This window comes from Bacillus rossius, chromosome 16 (genome assembly GCF_032445375.1).
Source record: "Bacillus rossius redtenbacheri isolate Brsri chromosome 16, Brsri_v3, whole genome shotgun sequence".
Classification (NCBI taxonomy): domain Eukaryota; kingdom Metazoa; phylum Arthropoda; class Insecta; order Phasmatodea; family Bacillidae; genus Bacillus; species Bacillus rossius.
The window spans coordinates 45,359,867-45,378,253 of NC_086343.1; the positions used below are offsets into that span (position 1 = coordinate 45,359,867).

Consider the following 18,387-nt stretch of genomic DNA (forward strand, 5'->3'; position numbering starts at 1 on the left):
CGTCCATGAGCAGCCTTCACCTTTGTGCTCACTGATCGCTCCTTCTGTAAGTAATGTAATCACGTAACCTTCTAATTCGCTGTTTCTCATGTCGACTCGGCGTGTATTCCACGGAACCAGGCCTATCCCGACCATCTTTTTAGTGATTCCGCACCGCGTTGCGGATCACGCCACTTACGGTACTGGCCGACTCCAGCTACAGTGTTTTTTAGTTAATTCGCCGCGCATACGCCTGCCGGCTCCAACGTCACGTAAATGTTACAGTTGTTTTAGGGTCATGCTAGTCGAGCCCTCCCAGACTCGTTAACTCTCGGCGCTGGCCGTTTCCAGCAAACATTAATCATGTTCCCGCGAGACTGCCGCGGTAAAATCCAAGGGTTGTTGTAGAGTTGTGTTTTGTTTTAAAGTGTAAATGTAATACGGAGTAGATGCCACACAGCACATTAGCACGGTTTGTGTAGCGACTTTGTACCACCTAGTGTACTTATAGGGCGTACAAGGTACCCACACGTACCACCGGAAAATACGTGAATTAAACACCTGTTAATATAAACTGTGTCGTCTACCGTCATTCTGCAACCTTCCATCCTCCACACGGCCGAGCGCTGCAACTCAGGATAGGTTTCAAGCCGCGTACCTGGCGGGCACGCGGTGATAGAGTACCCACAACCCACCATCAACAGCCTAGTATCGCACTAGCCTGGCGCCACCCAGACATCAGCAGCACGACGACGCCCGTAGCACCCGTCAGGTACCTCCCGGGCCTTAATCAGAGGTCGGGTGACGGCATTGCATGTAATAGATCTGTTGTCATGGTCTTATATATGAGAGTGTGACGATGGAGAGGCAGAGCTGACCAACGAGATAGTTCACACCGTCGGTGTGTGTGACAGTGTTCAGATGTCAGAAGAGCAAAAGGCTGAGTTCAGACTGGCAACGTCAGGTGATGAAGTACTATGTGAGGTGATGCAATACTGTCAAACAGAGTGGTCAGAACATAAAAATCGAGACAGCCAACAGGCACAAGCATATTTTGTTCAGAGACCTAACTTACATGCTGTCAAAGGTCTCCTATTTCTAAATGACCGTGTAGTGTTACCAGGAACGCTGCGTCTACAAATGCTACTCCGTTTGCAAGAAGGACACCTAGGCATCGAGAGAGCCAAAGATTGTGCCCGACAGCTGTTGTACATGCGAACATGTCAGTGGAGATCGAAGCAACGGTCAGTAGGTGTTTTGTGTGTCAGAAGTTCAGAAGCAGGAACACAACAGAGCCACTTATTAGTCATAAGGTCCCAACGCTACCATTTGAAAAAGTTGGTGTTGATTTGTGTGACTTTGGAGGGAAGAGTTACTTGGTCTTGGTAGACTACTTTTCGAAGTGGATGTAAGTGGTACTAGTTGAAAACAAACAAGTTGGGGATGTAACGACAGCACTGTTGACCGTGTTTGCAACACACGGTGTCCCGAAAGTGACAGTGTCTGACAACATGCTGTTTAATTCATACAAGTACAAGCAATTTGCAGCATGTTGGGATTTTGAAGTTGTGACAACAAGCCCAGGTTACCTGAAGTCTAATGAGCAAGCAGAGCGGGCGGTGCAAGTTGCAAAGAACATGCTCAGAAGATGCCTGGATCTGAAAATTGATTTGTCAGTCATGCTACTTGAGTATAGAAATACTCCCCTGTCGGGAGTGGGAGTGTCACCAGCACAGGTACTCATGAGCTGGTATGTGCGGACTAAGTTGCCAGTCAGCAAGAAACTGTTAACACCACAAGTACACACCAAAGTAACTCATGCGTTACAAGACAGGCAAGATAAAAGTAAGCAGTGGCACGATCAAATGGCCAATAATAAAAAGAAGGTTCAACCAGCAGGACTGAGTGTTGCTATATAGAGAAGGACAATGGGAACCCGCAGAAGTAGTGCGAGAAGCGGGGACACCAAGATCGTATGTGGTCAGGGATCAAGAGCGTGGGCAGATCAGAAGAAACTCTGTACATCTGAGACCGTCGGCTTTGCCTGTGGAGAAGCATGATAGACGGTCCAGCCTAGAATTCAACTTCAGAGGGTTTACACCAGAAGAAGTAGCAAGGGGCCAGGGAGAAGAGCAGTCGACCGGAGGACAAGGAAAAGTCAGCCAGCAGGGAGATGCTGCTGTGGAGCCGTCGAGCGGAGGACAAGAAAAAGTCAGCCAGCATGGAGAGGCTGCTGTGAGTAAGAGTGAGAACAAGGGGGTAATTGTGGGGTGTCTGGTGCGCACAAAGAGTGGTCAGGAAATCAGATTGCTCGCAAGATTGAGAGACTAGTTCGTCAAACGCTGTGACAGTGAGTTATTCTTTAGGGGATGGTGTTGTGATTGGAAGTTGACAGACATGAAGGCCAGCAGTATTCATGTAATGGCGGACCTTTGATAGATCATAACTGGAACATGTTATTATATCTTGTAAGCAATAGTGAATTATAAAGAAATAAAACACTCATTGTGATTGGCCTTCTACCAGCGATGTCAACACTATAAGCAATGTTGCCACACTTCCATAGACACTGTCTTTTCCTGCATTTGGCTTTGGCCCCCTTGTGCGAGTGCTGAATGCTCATCCCTAAAACAAACATGGCTGCCCTGGACACTGCAGAGTTATTTTACCTAATATATATGTCCAAGCTAGTTATCCTGTAATATGGTGATGCACCCAGCGCCAATATATGATGCCTGCTGCAGAATGTAAATAATTGGAATTCATGGTGGCATTAATCGAGTAAGGAGTGGGCTTCTGCTCGTGTTGGGAGCATCCCGAGATTCCGTAATCAGCATATTATCAGGACAGTCGGTGACATATTATAGAACATACTGCAAAGGCCAAATCTGTAAATATTGACTGTAATGATAATGTAATTGACTTGTATATAAGCTTGGCTCGCACTGTACATGTCTGAGGGGTCGGCGGTCGTCTCTCGGGGCGCGCGCATCTCTCTCGCGGACTGTTGGGTAACCAAAGGCTGGCAGTGCATGGGGGATTTGTGAAGCCAACTGCTTCCGACCGCATCCCGCGGGTGGCGGATACTGGATCCCAGCTCGAGAGTTGCAATCTCGCTGGGGTGACTGTGAATAACCAATAGCAGTCCGCGGACTAATGGCCGGCCTGTGGAGTAGGGTTGGACATTAAAATATACATCGATGTTTTCTCCGATGTAATGCATCGATCAGTTGCATCGATGTTAATACGATGTATTGAGAAATACATACATCGATGTTTCTTAAACATCGATTGTTTTCACAATGACATGTTTAGGACTTAAAGAATACTAGGTAAGTACAAGGAAAAATATGTATTAAAATTCACAATCACACAGCCAATACAGCTATATTTTCTTTACATATTCCAATATTTTTTTTTAATACTATGTAAAAACAAAAGTTTACTTAATTTTTTTTCCCTTTATTCGGTTTCTTTGCTCAGTCAAAACTATCCCTGCCTGTGAAAAGGGTCTTTCTGAAGGGACAGATGTGCCAACAATTTTTAAATACTTAAGAGCTATTTTGTACAGCTTTGAGAATCGTATTTTATAATCCCTCCAGATTTCTAACGGATTTTCGTTCAGTCTTCCAACAGGCGTTCTGAGATAAACTGAAAGTTCGTCAGACAAAACATTTTCAGATTTGTTAACTTTCCAGTTATGATGCACTAACTTATGGTGATCATTCCATAATGAAAAGGTCTGTTCATTTTTATCGGACTTGTCAGAATCGGATTCAGTTTCTTCACTGCTTTGCAAATTCTTTTTCATTAAATCTTTAATTTTCGATACAGCAATCGAACAAGCTATCGCATCATTGAAGTGCATCTTTTTAAACGGTGGATCTAAAATATTTCCGATAGCAAGAGCAGTCAAATGTTCTATTGGACCCATTCTTTTATTTATTTCATTAATAGCAAGTTTCTGCACCTCTTTCGCTACGGGATATTCTATAACGGCTGAAGTTATTTTAGAGAGCATTCAGCGAACTAAGGGAATAATTTTACTACTTGTGCAGTATTTATCACCCGAAATTTCTTTTGTAGCCACCACCAAGGGTCGCAGTACCAGGATGACAGATGATACAGTAGATATTTCTGATGCACTGAGCATTGCAGGTGCTCTAGGGTCGCGGAAGAGAATATCATTTATGACACAATGGAGTTATAAAAATCTTTGTAACATGTAATATGTACTGTTCCAACGAGTGTCTACGCTTCGTATTAATTTTGTCCCAGCAGGAGTCTCCACAGTCGCAGCAGTAGCTTTATGTAACTCATCACTAGCAATGCAACTCTGTTTGAACCAAGTTACTATTGTTTTTACTTTAGAAACAATGTTTCTTCACTCAGTACATATCATTGTGCTCTCAGCCACCAAATTCAAAGTATGAACGAAACATGGGATGTGTTTCCTTCTACCGAACGCTAAGTAGACTGCCTTAACTATATTCGCTGCGTTGCCAGTAACAACAGCTGTCACATTCTCTTGATCTATTTTACAGTCTTGGCAACCCTTTAACAGAATTTCAGCAAGATAATCTGATGTATGTCTTTCATCCAATTCGTACATGCCTAAAGTGACCGAATATAGTTCAATGTCTATTCCGAAATGCGCTGTGATGCCCAAAAAAGCTTTTCATGTTTAAGATTTCCGACCAAATATCCGTTGTTAAGGTTATGTCTTCTATAGAGGACAGCATTTTTTAAATTGTTTCTGAAATTGCTTCATATTTTTCGTCCAGCCAGAATCTTAGAGTTGTTCAACTCGGGAGTTTATATTGAGGAGCAACTGTTTTCATTAGAGTTCTGAAGCCTTCGTTTTCAATAATTGAGAAAGGCTGATGGTCTTTGCAAATCATGAATAATTAACAGTTGTTCAGTTTCCTTATCTTCGCTCCAGATTCGGAGTAAGAGGAAATACCTTTAAAGGCGGCCTGCATTGTTTGTTGGCGTTTGAAAGGGATGACGTTTTCGTTTAAGTCCGAATCAATAGTTTCATTTAAAGGTTTCCTTTAACGGCTTACAGGAACTTTGACTACCACTGCCACATGTAGAAGGAATTGGTTTAGATTGAAGTACACCACCATCATTTTTATTATTAGGCATATCCTTGGCATTTGGAGGATTCGATTTTTCTTCTGTTTTATTAACTGAATTCAATGTGTTTTGTTTCGGCTGAATTTCGAGGTCAGCAGCCTTATGAACATTACGAATATGCCAAATTAAGTTCGTCGTATTTCCAGCAGACTTGATATCCTTTTGATATAGTTTGCATTTCGATTACTTATCATCAATTATATTTAAAGAACTGCCAAACTGACCTTTTTTTCTTAGGTCCCATTATATCTGAATATTAAAAAAACTGAACTTTTTTTAGGTCCCATTATACCTGAAAGTTAAAAAAAAAACTTTAAGGTATGGTTCACAAGGTGGACCATTATTACACAGCAGAAACTCGGTCGGCCATATTGTTGTTTTGGTTTTAATTTGCGTATTCGATGCATCGAATGAAAAACATCGATATATATTCGATGCTGAAGTGTTAACAATATATCGGTTCAATACGATGCATCGTTAATATGTCGTAGGCTGGTCGACTAGTCCCTGACAATGCTGCTGTCCTGCCGGCTACTCAGGGTTCGTAAGAGGGGAGTTTGGGCCGCGTGGCCGAGGGACTTAGTCTCCAGAGATGAAATGAGAACAACTCGAATAAAGTTTGATGGTCCTCTATACTCAAGACGCTGAACACTTTACACGGGGCTGCCGCGTTTCCGCCTGTGACTATTTCTATGTGGGTCGAAACCCGGTTCCGCACACTGATCTGGTTAAGAAAATTACGGGATGTCCCGCCCGTGACGACTATTACTCCCAGAGTAAGGAATATAATTCTTATGACCCGTGCGCAATATGATGTCTGTCTGACTATACTCCGCACTGGCCAGAAAGAAATGAAAAGCACAGAACCTATGACGGCGAATGACCAGTTTGAAAAAATGAATCGCGACTCGCCAGAATTGAGAGCAGAACACACGTGCGTGAAATAATAAGATGAGAACTCGCGACTGAAATAGCAAATTAACAAGCTCGGCTGCAAAGTTGAAAAAACGTCTCTGCACTGCAAAAAACTAGAACCTGTGCTAATACCGCGCCCGCTTTTCTCACCCTCCCGGAGCGGCGTCACCAACACGTCCGTCGCCTCTCGTGCCAGGTCCACGGCTGCCCTCCCACTCCCCTGCCGCGCCTGAGAGCCCACGTCTCCCCCCTCCTCCGCGAGCCCGCGGAACACGCTGATTGGTCACAGGCGGAAGCCACGGCCTTGGCGCCCAGTGAACAATTAAAACTTATAAAATACAAAACCCTTCAATACAAAATTAATTAAAATAAAATATAAGCAAAAATATACAAAAAACGTAAAACAAAAATATATTTACAATAAATAATATGTCAAATCCTGTATGGAAACAAAAACGTCGCACGTCACTCTCACTTGCGCCGCACAACACACGCAAGAGATGGCGCTGGCGAGGCATAACGGCCTGAAGGAGCCGGGGAGACAATTGGGTCGACGTCAACTATACATCGAGTGTTTAAAATTCATCGATGTATATCGTCTATCCCTACTGTGGAGTTGTTATCACGGCTATCGGGGTGAAAGGTAGCCTGAATGTAGCTCGGCGCGTGGCAGGAAGCAGTTCCGTCGGCGAAGGCACCGCAGGGGAGCTCGATGTGCCCTGGATGCGAAGTGTAGATGAACTGGGGGCTGGAACTTGCGGAGCTGTGGACTGCCGCGCGCGCAACGGAACTGAACAGCATCGGAACTCTGAAGGAAGAGATGGCAGTGCCTTCAAGTTGGGGCCCTGTTGGAGCCAGTGGTAGCCTGGATGGTTCGACCTTCAACCGTCCCGGGAATTTGGAGGACAAGAGGGTCCGACTCGCAAGATACTTCATTCGCCTGAACGACTTACCCCCACCCTTTGCTTGAAAGGTCGTTGGCTGTTGACTGGAAGAAGGAAGACAAAATTGGCTCAATGTCAGGCTGCCTTTCGCTCCGTGCACCTGCAGTTCAAGCCGGTTTACTGGCTCGTCTGCCCACTTCTGTTTTAACTGTGGCTGCCTGGGCAGCTGGGCTGTGCTGACGAGTGAAGTCGCCCGCTCCTGGGGGCGCATGCGCCCCTTTTTAATAATAACCCAGGAGTTCCCAACCTTTAAATGCGGGCCGCAATGCCCAATCACCCAACTCCAGCATGGTTGATTTTTCAGCCCCTCCAATTCTTCTTACCTGGACCCTCCTTCCCTCTTGTCCAGTAGTTACCTGCTTGCTTAATGCATGTTAATTGATCCCCGCATGACCTGGCCCAGGGTTTTCCCTGTGTCTATGCAGGTTTTACCTGGGTCACATTAGCTAGCTTTTAAGCTAGGCGACCAATGGGGCGTCAGTCATGGCGCCAATTGCAGCCATGGCTGGCCAGTAAACCCCAATAGCACACGATGCACGTGCCCTTGTCCTGCATGGTTAAAAACCCGCATGGTAGAGTGTATAGGCTTCGGCCTGAGACACACCTAGGTTCTCCCCTAACCTGGACCCTCCCCTTACACACTTAGAATAATTTAGGCTAGGAAAAAATAATTACATGTCTGAGATTTTTATACCCAGAGAAATCTGGGGTAATGTAAGCAGGTTCCTAGAATTTGGTGTGGAGCTCTCTCCTCTCCCCACAACCTCATTCTCGCTCTCGCTCCCTTTTTCCTCTGGAGTAGCTTTTGGAGATTACGATATAACATCCCTCTTCCCTTGAAGTGTCCTGTAGAGGATTATGCTCTAGGAACCTCCTCCTGGAATGGCCTTATGAGGATTACACTCTAGGACTTTCCTCGATTATGCTCTAGGGCCTTTCCCTCCCTCCTCTTTCTTGTTTCCCTGCTCATCAAGATGGTAGACTGCAGCCCCTCTGTGCCTGGTGGACTGCCCACCAACAGGAGCTGTTCCACAGTGGCGACTGAGGACATCACATCCCTGGGGTTGTTCACCCCACCTCAAGCCACTCCAGCACGGGAAGACGCTGTTGTCGGGACACGTCAACACTTTTCGTCAACCCGACAATGTTGATTCCGATAGCTTGACGCCACTCCCGCTGCCTGTTTTAGTTTTTAATTAATTATTAGCGTTGTGAAATATCTCAGGGGTTTTAACGGGGGTTCGGCCTCGTGGCTGCAGGCAGGAGCGCGTCTCGTTTCGAAAATTACCTGGGCTGTTCAGGCCACCCAGGACGCCTTGTAAATGAATAATAAACGAGTTACAGGACACTGCACTTTATTCAGTATTGATACACTCATTCGTCCCGATACTGGCCGCGTCCGTTGTCGGACCGCTATGACACGCGTATCTCTATACGTGATGGTTTGCGCGACCAAGATGGATTGCAAAGTTATATCGACAAACTGAAACAGTGGGTTCTTGTCCCTGTGAAAGGTTTAGCATGTGAATGAAACTGGTATTGCCCCAACTTAGGCGGGCTGGTAAATACGTAGAAAAGTTCCTATGTTCAGGATGGTTTGCAGTCTAGCCTGCTGCGAATTATTAACGTTTCAGTAATTACGTGGACACGCCAACTGGAGACATACACGTAAAAGTCCCTTACAAATGAAAGTTAGTCAATTAAAATACACGTTACACTTTGCACTATAAAAACCGAGAAAGTTACAAGACGAAAGTTAGTCAATGTTATTCTCAACACTTATTATTGAGGATCTACGACGATAACGATTAATTGGCTATTCAGCCGAAAATTGTGTACCACTACTACGCGGTCCTTAAACTGGACATGGAATTACGTATGAAAATTAAGTTCCCTGATGGGAAGAATTTAATAAGTTAAGAGTCGCACGAAATATCGTGCGACTGGGTTGGGGTCGGCGCCGAGCTGATTAAAAGATTTACAAAACTTACACTATTGCTGAAATGTTGAAGAGATGCTAAAGTTGATGACCCGACGTTCGCGGAGCGCCCGACCCCTTCGAGCTCCAGACGGTAACTGAGCGCGAGACCGCCCTACGGCCTCGCGCCTAACCACGTGAAACTCGGGAAAACCGACCCGGCCAGTTTTGGACCAAAAGACAAGTTACACAATAAATGCTTATAAAACAATTAGACATAATTTCCCTTACATGAATCCTCTTTTAAATTGTTATTAATTTAGTTGTTTTAATTTGAAAAAATAATTATACAATTAATTAGGCGCATTGCCACACCCGGCCGGGCGCTGACGTCGCTTTGGTGTTCGTCGCGGCGCACTTTCACACACTCGGTGGACATCACGCTCGGGTGTGTTCGGCACACTTAAGAGTAAGTGTTGTTGTGACATAACGGCCTGTGCGAACCAGAGGGAGCACCGGCGGTCGGCGTCAAGCTGCAATAGCAGTTTCACATATATACATTTAGCTGTTTGAAGGAATAAAAGGTGCGGATCTTTCCGCTAGTGGAATTATTCCGACAGATAAAGATGAATAATAGGGCCCTTTTTTTTAAGTTAAACCACTGGAATTTAATTTTAATTTTTGTTTGCCTATCTTAATTTTCAAAAAATATTTGGTGAAATACATAATTTATTAAACAACGTTAACGTTTTAAGGTCTGTTAAAAATTTTAAACAATGAGGGTAAAATTGTATCTTGTCCACCAATGAACATCTCCTTCCATCTTTTACAAAGTATTTAAAAATGCTTAATTTTTTATATCATGGATGTTAAGAAATGAAAATAAAAATTAGACAATATTTTATTAAATTGTAGAATACCGTTACCCTAATTCCTAGTCCAATTGGGAAAAACTAAATTTCGTTTGTTTTATTCTTTGGGGTTGCTTATAAGAAAACAATTCTTTAGAGAAAAAGAACAATTTGAAATTATTGGTTTCTTTTATACTCCTTGGTACAAATTATGAATTATTGTTGGTTATAAACGCTTTTCTCAGTTTATGTAGAGGAATAATTAGTTTCCGTAAAACATTTTCCGGTATTTTATTATTTTATCTACGGAAAAGTCGTGATGCAAGGTAAGACAAGACCATATTTACAACAAACATAACCAACTGATATGAAGCTAGCGTAGAATCCCAGCTCCAGATCGGAACAAGTACCATAGTTGTACCGTGCTTCTCCGCCGGGTTTAATGAAAAGAGGAAGTAGCATAAAATAAAAGTATTTTCGGATTAAAAAAAATTTATTTTAACACATCGCACAACTACATATTTACCCAAATATAAACTTCTACTGTGTGTGCAAATCAGGATGGGACAAGCGCGGGTATATGATTTGGGCAGGGAACGTTATAAAAATAAGAACGCCTCATGTTTATAATAATATAATTTTCATGTATCATAAACTCTAATTTCCACCCCCCCCCCCCCCCCCTCTTTTTCTTCATTTGTGTATTCTATTTTGCGATAACGATATTTCATTTCATAGAAATAATACCTGCATACGTTAACATTTTACGCGGTATCGTTAAATATACATCCGTGTAATTAAATATTATTTAACTTATCTTTTTCAAAAATTTAAATACCGGTGTTGGAAACTAGAATAAATGAAAATATGTCCTTAGTAGTGGGTGTGGTACATTATTAAACATATCTACCACTAGAAGAAAACATATCAACTTCTATTTGACCACCTCACAGATTGTAAATACTTGTCCTTGAAAATACAGTTGAGAGCTCCAGACAACACAAACTGCCAATTTCAAGGGCTGTTAAAACGTAAGATAAAATATGTGCATTATAGTAGGTATGCATGCATTTGTGTACATACCTACCTATACATACCTATAAGTATGTTTCTATTATAAATTCATACAAAATATATTAATTGCTTCATGTTTTTAAAAAAAATAGGGTAATTGTTCTTTATCATGTATCTAAGTTTATCGGTAAATATGTAGTTGGTCGGTATTTGCGAAAAAAAATGTTAAAAATCCGAAAATACTTTCATTCTATGCTCTTTAACTTCCTCTTTTCAATAAAAGCGGCAGAGGTAATAAATTCCAAATACTTTAGGAGATATCGAATTTTTAAATTTCATCATATGTAGTTGAGCGGTATTTTCGGAAAAAAAATGTTAAAAATCCGGAAATACCTTTATTAGATGCTCTTCAACTTCCTCTTTTCAATAAAAGCGGCGGAGGTAATAAATTCCAAATACTTTAGGAGATATCAAATTTTTAAATTTCATCACAATTATAGCAGTGCGTTCATGTGGCTTTTACCATTGTTTCTTGTTTACGAGCATCTATTTTTTTTATTTGATAACGATGTCACGTGATTGTTCGTGATAGGCCAGAATTCAAATTAACCAATACGTGATTATTTACTTAATTGTTTAAAACGGTTTTTAATTACCGCCTCCAACTTGGGCGAGTTTTTAACGTTTCTAATTTTAAAGTCTTATTTTTTATTGTTGCGCAATAAGTAACAAAAAAATTTTACGTGAGTTGTTTCTGTTCATCCTTTGTTCCGGTTTGTTAGGTCAGGTCAGTTACATTATAAATACTTTAAAACTAAAGAACCATTGAAATAATTTCATATTATTTCTAATGAACGCTTAGTTTCAAAGTATTTATAATGTAACTGACCTGACCTAATCAACCATTTTCGTTAATTAGGCATTCACAAACACACGGCAAAATAAAAAAATGGCGACGGTCGAATGATAAACACAGGTCTTGTATGCAAAATAAGAATGGCAATATCTCCTAAAGAATTTGGAATTTCTTATTTCCGCCGCTTTTAATGAAAAGAGGAAGTTGAAGAGCATCTAATAAAGGTATTTTTGGACTTTTAACATTTTTTTTCGCAAATACCGCTCAACTACATATGATGAAATTTAAAAATTTGATATCTCCTAAAGTATTTGGAATTTCTTACCTCCGCCGCTTTTAATGAAAAGAGGAAGTTAAAGAGCGTCTAATAAAGGTATTTTCGGATTTTTAACTTTTTTTTTCGCAAATACCGCTCAACTACATATTTACCTCGAAAGATCCCGGGGACTAGTGCTTTTTATGATTCCGTAACATTACTAATGACGTCACCAAGATGGCGTCGCTTACGTCATTACCACCCCAACATTCTTACGGGACAAGCGTGGGAATATGGGGGTTTTGGGTGGGGAACTATAAATACACTATTTCTCACGTAAAACATTTTTTTCAATATGTTTTATCAGTTTCGTCAACTACACTATAATTCCTTCCCCCCTCCCCCTTTTTTCGAAGTCTAATTTGCGATATTGAAATTTCATTATTAAAGACATTATTTCTGTACATGATATAAATTACATTTTTATCATGAATTATAAACTTGTCCTATTTATTAAAAACGTTATGATACTGAAAAATAAAAGTTGCGATAAACTTGAGTTATAAAGAAATAAATCCGGTACTGCACTAGAACAGGTGAACTGTAGTCTACTTCACGATACTGCAATCATTTTTTCTATTATTTATTGCTTTCAATAAATTATTTACCGGTATTGCACAATACAATAGACCAGTTGGGACTTGAGTCTTCTTCACAATACCATGAATATATTTATTACGAATTCTTACTTTTAATACGTTAATAATCAATATTGCTAAATACACTATATCGGGTGGGTACTGTAGTTTACTTCACGATACCGCGATTCTTTCCCTACTTCACGATACCGTGATTCTTTCCCGTTTTAGCACATACAATAGACAGCGTGGAACTGCATTCTACTTCTTTATAACTGTGAATTTTTTTTTTTTAATTATTTATTTACAATTTAATTATCATTATAGCATAATAGACTATACTGCATGTGACTGTATTTTACTTCAAAGTACCCATGAATATTATCTTGAAACATCTTATTTATAATTAATCAAATACTGGTATCACAAATTACACTCCAGTCTATTTCATGTTACGGTGATGTTTTTTCTTGTAATATTATTTTCCATAATTTATTGACTGGTATCACAAATTATACTATACAGCAAAAATTTTATTGGAAAAGTCTCTGTTTCACCACATAAAATACCAATTTCCCTGTGAAACCTTGTTTGTAATTAAATCTATTGTATGATTACCTATATCAATATTTCACCTAAATTAAATACGCAGTTGTCACCTAACACACAACAATACTTACACATAAAACATTTAAAAATCACAAAAACTTTGCATCCATTCAACCCTACTTTCCTTTCTTGAATATTACTGCAGTGATTCTATACTAGGTACCATTTTTTTTTCTTACATTTGCATTATTCACACCAAATCTATTTTTTATTCCTCCATTTCATTTTCCTATCTCGCAAAATGCTACCCTTTTTCAGTTTATTTATGATATATTCATAATATTAAACTAATAAGACAGCTCACTGAGCTATTTCACAGTAGTAATAATTGTGCTAGGTTCATTGTAACAATTCAAAATGCTACCAATTCACCTTTTTTAAATATGCAAATTGAATATTGTCTTATAATCATACTTTTAGAAATTGTAACTAACAAATATTTTACCAAGAGAGACAAAGAAACAAGCATGTTTAAAAACGTGTAAGTGGCCATTGACGTGGTACCTGCTATGGTCGCCAACCCGCTAATATCCGTCCCCGCTGGGGCACGCACCCTCGATCATGTCTACGCAGGGCCGCTGCCCAGTGAATCCCTGCCCCCGTAAGAATGTATGTGTCTTTTTAATCTGGTGAAATTCCCAGAAAGGAAAGTTCACTGTAAGAATGTGTGTGGCCCCTTCAGCGCATTATAATAAATCAACACTCATTATTTGTGGGTACCGCCTTCAGCACTATTTGATGGGGGAAGTTTAAGTAGGTAGGTATGTAATATTAAATGGCATGGTCCAAGCAAGTATCGAACAATCTTCCGTTCGACTCTAGCAGCCAATAATTATTCATAACATAAATAATTTAGTAAATCATAAAACCTTTTAACTTAATGTTCAATGGCTTTTAATAGTATAGGAATGCTGTAAGACTCATAGTTTGTAAGTCTATGTAAGAGTAGTTAGTTTTGTTTGCATGGGATTGGCGGGAGAGCATGCTTCCGCCCCTCCCGCTCCCCTTCCCCATCTCTGGCAGTCTGCATCCAGCCTCTGTTCAGAGCTCACGCGTTGAGCGTCGCGGGAGAGCCTTCAATGTTGAAACTTTGAGCGATTTGTTCTGTTTCATGAGTAATTAAACTGGAGCCGTGGTCTACGCTAACCACTGTGACTCCGAACCATTTCACAGGAGGGATTAACCTTCTGCAGCTGCAGCTCACCGCCAGGTGACTCCCGTGTGCGGCACTAGCCGACTCCCGTCCGAGATCTGCGGGTAATTGTGTCGCGCACACTCCTACCGACTGCACTATCATCCTATACAGATATTTGTGTGTAGAACCCACTCCTCGGGACTGACCAGTTATGGTATCTAGCTCACTGTCCGCGGGACGAATGGTTAAAGAGACTGCCGCAGAATCAGGTCACTGTGTTTACAGTACATTGGTTTATAATGTGTGATGTACCAACGCGGCTGGGTAGCATCCCGACAAATGCATGTGATTAAAGTCTACTGACCAAACAGTTTAAACCCGTCTACGCTAGTATAAGGGGAAAAGTTAAATCTGAACCGTCTCTGTTATCGCTGTGCGCATGGTCTGCCTTCCCCTTTACCACCCCTTAGCGCAACGACAGTGTCTGGAGGGGAAGGCGTGGTGACCCCTCCAAAGCAAGGCGATGGAGTGTCAGCCCGTCTTACACGAACGCTACAAAAGGGTTATAACGCATGAACTGCATGATGTAATCATAACTGGAAAATATACTATATCGTTAACCCATGTCCAAATCATTCAAACACATACATATTTACAAAAATAAATCAAGTTAACAGAACATCAGCATCCTAACAGTCACGCTATTTGTTTGCAGTCATAAAAAACCTCTCTGTGATGAACTATATTATCATAAACAAAAATGCTGCATGTGTTAAAATTACTCATTCTTTGAAAGCTTGGTTATCAAATTAAAATTTGGTTAAGTGTTCTGTTAAAATAGCATTTTCTTAAAGATAAAATACAGAACTTTTGTGTTTTGTCACTTCTTTTTCCGTCACTAATGTTCGACGCTTAAACGTGCGTTGATTATAGATACATAATTTTAAGATGACAACGTAATATTTTAATAGTTATATAGTTATTATGTTATTTACCTAATCTGAGTCTGATGTGAAGCTGGCATTTTCCATTTCACTAGAGGAATCTTCGTCTCTAGATTCTTCAAGATTAACAGTAATCTTATCTATTTCAGTATCTAATAACCTATCACTTTTCCAGTATTCATTCTCGATTTTTTCCACATGCCGGCAGCATTCTTTCCATTGCTCTTAAGAGTATCTACTAAAAAGCTGTTCACATAATGTCTTCTTGTCTTCGAGTGAGAATTATATTTCTTCGCACACCTGTCCTTTAATATATCCCCACACTAACTCTATCAGTTTGAGGTCAGGATGATGGGGTGGAAGCCTGATTACTTCGTGGGAGTTCATTTTAATGATTTCGTCAATTTTGAAAGTTTTGGAAGTGGGCACTTGTTTCGCAAGTAATAGAAGGTTGGCTTTTGTTAGGTCAGAGGAGAAAGCTATGTTGTTTATTTTTAGCCACTCTTGAATCACTTGTTTGGTGTTAGTGGAAGTCAGCTTCTTATTTGTCTGTACATTGTGATAACTTGCATTGTCGAGAACAATGACGGAGTTTTCAGGCAAATTTGGAAGCAGTTTAAAAGTTTTCGAAATTCATGTCATTATGATAATGTCCCGTTGTTTGTTTTGACTGGAATATCAACAATGCATTCTGTACAAATCCCTCCTCTCCTCCTGCGTTCACAATTATTAAACGCTGGCCTTTCCCGATTGGCTCTTTAACACCCAGCTCATTGTCCGATTGCCAACGAGAACTAACGCTGTGGATAGCATTGATGTACGTTTCATCTACATAAACGATTGAACGACCATTGTTTCAAAACATGCGCATTTCTTGTAGGAAACGCCCCCTCCAATGCTGCTATATCAGGCTTCTCAATCAAAATCCTTCTCCTTGACTGACACTTCGTCCAAAAGATACCCAGTCTCTTTAACAGTTTTCTCAAAAATTCTTTACTGCAGTCCAAAACACCATCATCTCGCAAAGCCGTCTTTCATTTATTTAAAGTTGGGACAGTTTTCCTGACAGTGTAAAATTCATGCACTTTTCTCCTCACAGCACCACACGTAAAATCGTCGACTTCTAACCGTTTTTTGCGTTCTTTTTTTTTTGCCAGTAGGTGTTGAAAAGTTCAGACCAAATTTACTTTTTACTTTCCCCTCAGCCAAAATCCTTTTTACCGTTGATTCAGACACACCCGTCGCAGCACTTGTCGCTTCAGTAACATTGTATTTTAAACCGTACAGCAACTTTTTTCTTTTTGATGTGTCGCAACGTTGTATACAATTTCATGCGCCTGTTCTCGCAAGGGTCGTCCTGGAATAAGGTTCGACTTAATTCCCGAGGTTGATGGGATAGGCTCGCTTGTTGTACCGTGTAACCCAGGTCCCGATATGACGCGCTGACACAATCCTCACGCAGCCAAGTGAAGCCCGTAACTGATCCCCTCCACTTCCCCTGGCAGTTATCACGTGACGGTAGTGTGCATCACGCCACGAATTGGGGTCTGCGCAAATTCACAAGTATCTTGCCGTACTATAGGCATCAGCATCTTAAGCTGAGCAGGGGAGTGCTGCAATAATAGTTATAATAGGTCACCAACTATCGCAGTCTCGAACTCTGTGCACCACCACATGGGGTGACGACCCACCCCTCTCTGGTGTTTAGCTCCGGAGACTAGCCGGGCGCTCTTTGCGGACATTCACATCCACAACACTGGGTTCTTCCCGAGGTTTTGGACATAGCACCGCCGGTGATGGCCCAATAACAAACTTAAATCCTAAGTGACAGAAAACCATCTTGTATTTTCATTTAGGCTAACAGGCGTGTAGTTGAGTTCCTTGGAAGTGTTATTTTATTTATCAATAATTTATGACATTCGTTTCCTAATGTAATATAGGTTAATTTTTTTTGTTCAAGTTACTTGATCATATCATTTATTCTTATTATAAGTAAATCATAAAGTATGTTACAAAGCCTATTGAGTATGAAATAGCTAAACCAATGAACTACTAAATTCATTTAAAACACTTATCAAATTGCTTCAGCACTTCATACGGGATTTATGTAAGTTAAATACGAGGTTCACGATTATCAGCCATTTTCTACACTGCGATCTGAGCAAGCAATTGCTTCAGAAATGGCTGCAGCAGTCATGGCAAAGACAGTCTTATTCATGTTCTTAAGCACAGTCTCAACGACTATTTAACATGCTTCTGCGATGGTGTTCTCAAGCAACGACTATGAGACAGAAGAATGCCCTCTCAGAAATAAGAAACATGGGACTATCATAAGATGGTCATCATCAAGACAGTCTTGTTTGCGATCACTTGCGATTATCTCAAGCAATGTCTATGGCACACAAATATTTAAAAAGAATGCATATGAGAATTTCTTGATGAAGGAATTGCTCAAGACATAAATATTAATACCATCCCTCTCTGTGAAAGGTGTGTGCAATATTTTAGTGTACATTTTGATACCCTCAAACTTGGTAGTTTGTGTTGTCAGGAGTGCTCATCAGGCATTTTTAAGGGCGAATGTCGACAAACTGGGAAGCGGTCAGCCTGAAGCTAATATGTATTCTTATAGTGGTAGGTATGTATACTAACGCATATGTACCTACTATAATGTACATATTTTAGTTTACATTTTACAAGCCCGCGAACGTGGAAGATTCTTAAACCAGAGTAAGATAAGGTAAGATTCCCCCAGTACAGAGTACAAAATCCTGTGTTAATATCATAGCCTGTTAACCGTGGCGATTTAATACTGAATTCCTTTCAAAAGTACCAAGTGCTTTTCATAGTTTATTTACCCATACATTTGTTCAAAATACTGTTTATTGCATTAATTTTTTTTTTCATTTGGTAAGATATGTTTTATGTTATTTAGGCACTAAATCCCCGAGTTTGTCTCCCTGTAACATTATAGTATTATGGTATGTGTTTCAATCACAGCTAACGTCACCTAAGTACATAACCATTGCTGGTTTACATTCCATTTCTAACTTAATTCCTTTCACTGAACATTCTGTGCCGTATATGGATTCAACATTTGACATCCGCTGATTTATCTTGTTCTCCCTGTGTTCATGCCTGTTGTCCGTTCTTGAGGTTTCTCCTGTGACATACCGCATAAACCAGAGC

The 18,387-nt window shown here is 40.6% G+C and overlaps 1 protein-coding gene across 6 annotated transcripts in view; it reads left to right on the forward strand.

Annotated features, from left to right (window-relative positions):
* Nucleotides 1-9,880: 9,880 nt before the first annotated feature.
* LOC134540489 (gastrula zinc finger protein XlCGF57.1-like) overlaps nucleotides 9,881-18,387 on the forward strand; it is a 46,518-nt gene continuing 38,011 nt past the window's right edge. For 4 of the 6 annotated variants that reach the window (XM_063383295.1, XM_063383294.1, XM_063383297.1 and 1 more), the window contains exon 1: nucleotides 9,892-10,072. The gene's annotated coding sequence lies outside the window, so the exon portion shown is untranslated. Of the gene's footprint in view, nucleotides 10,073-18,387 lie in introns of all 6 variants that reach the window. The other 2 variants (XM_063383296.1, XM_063383293.1) reach the window with 1 other exon arrangement.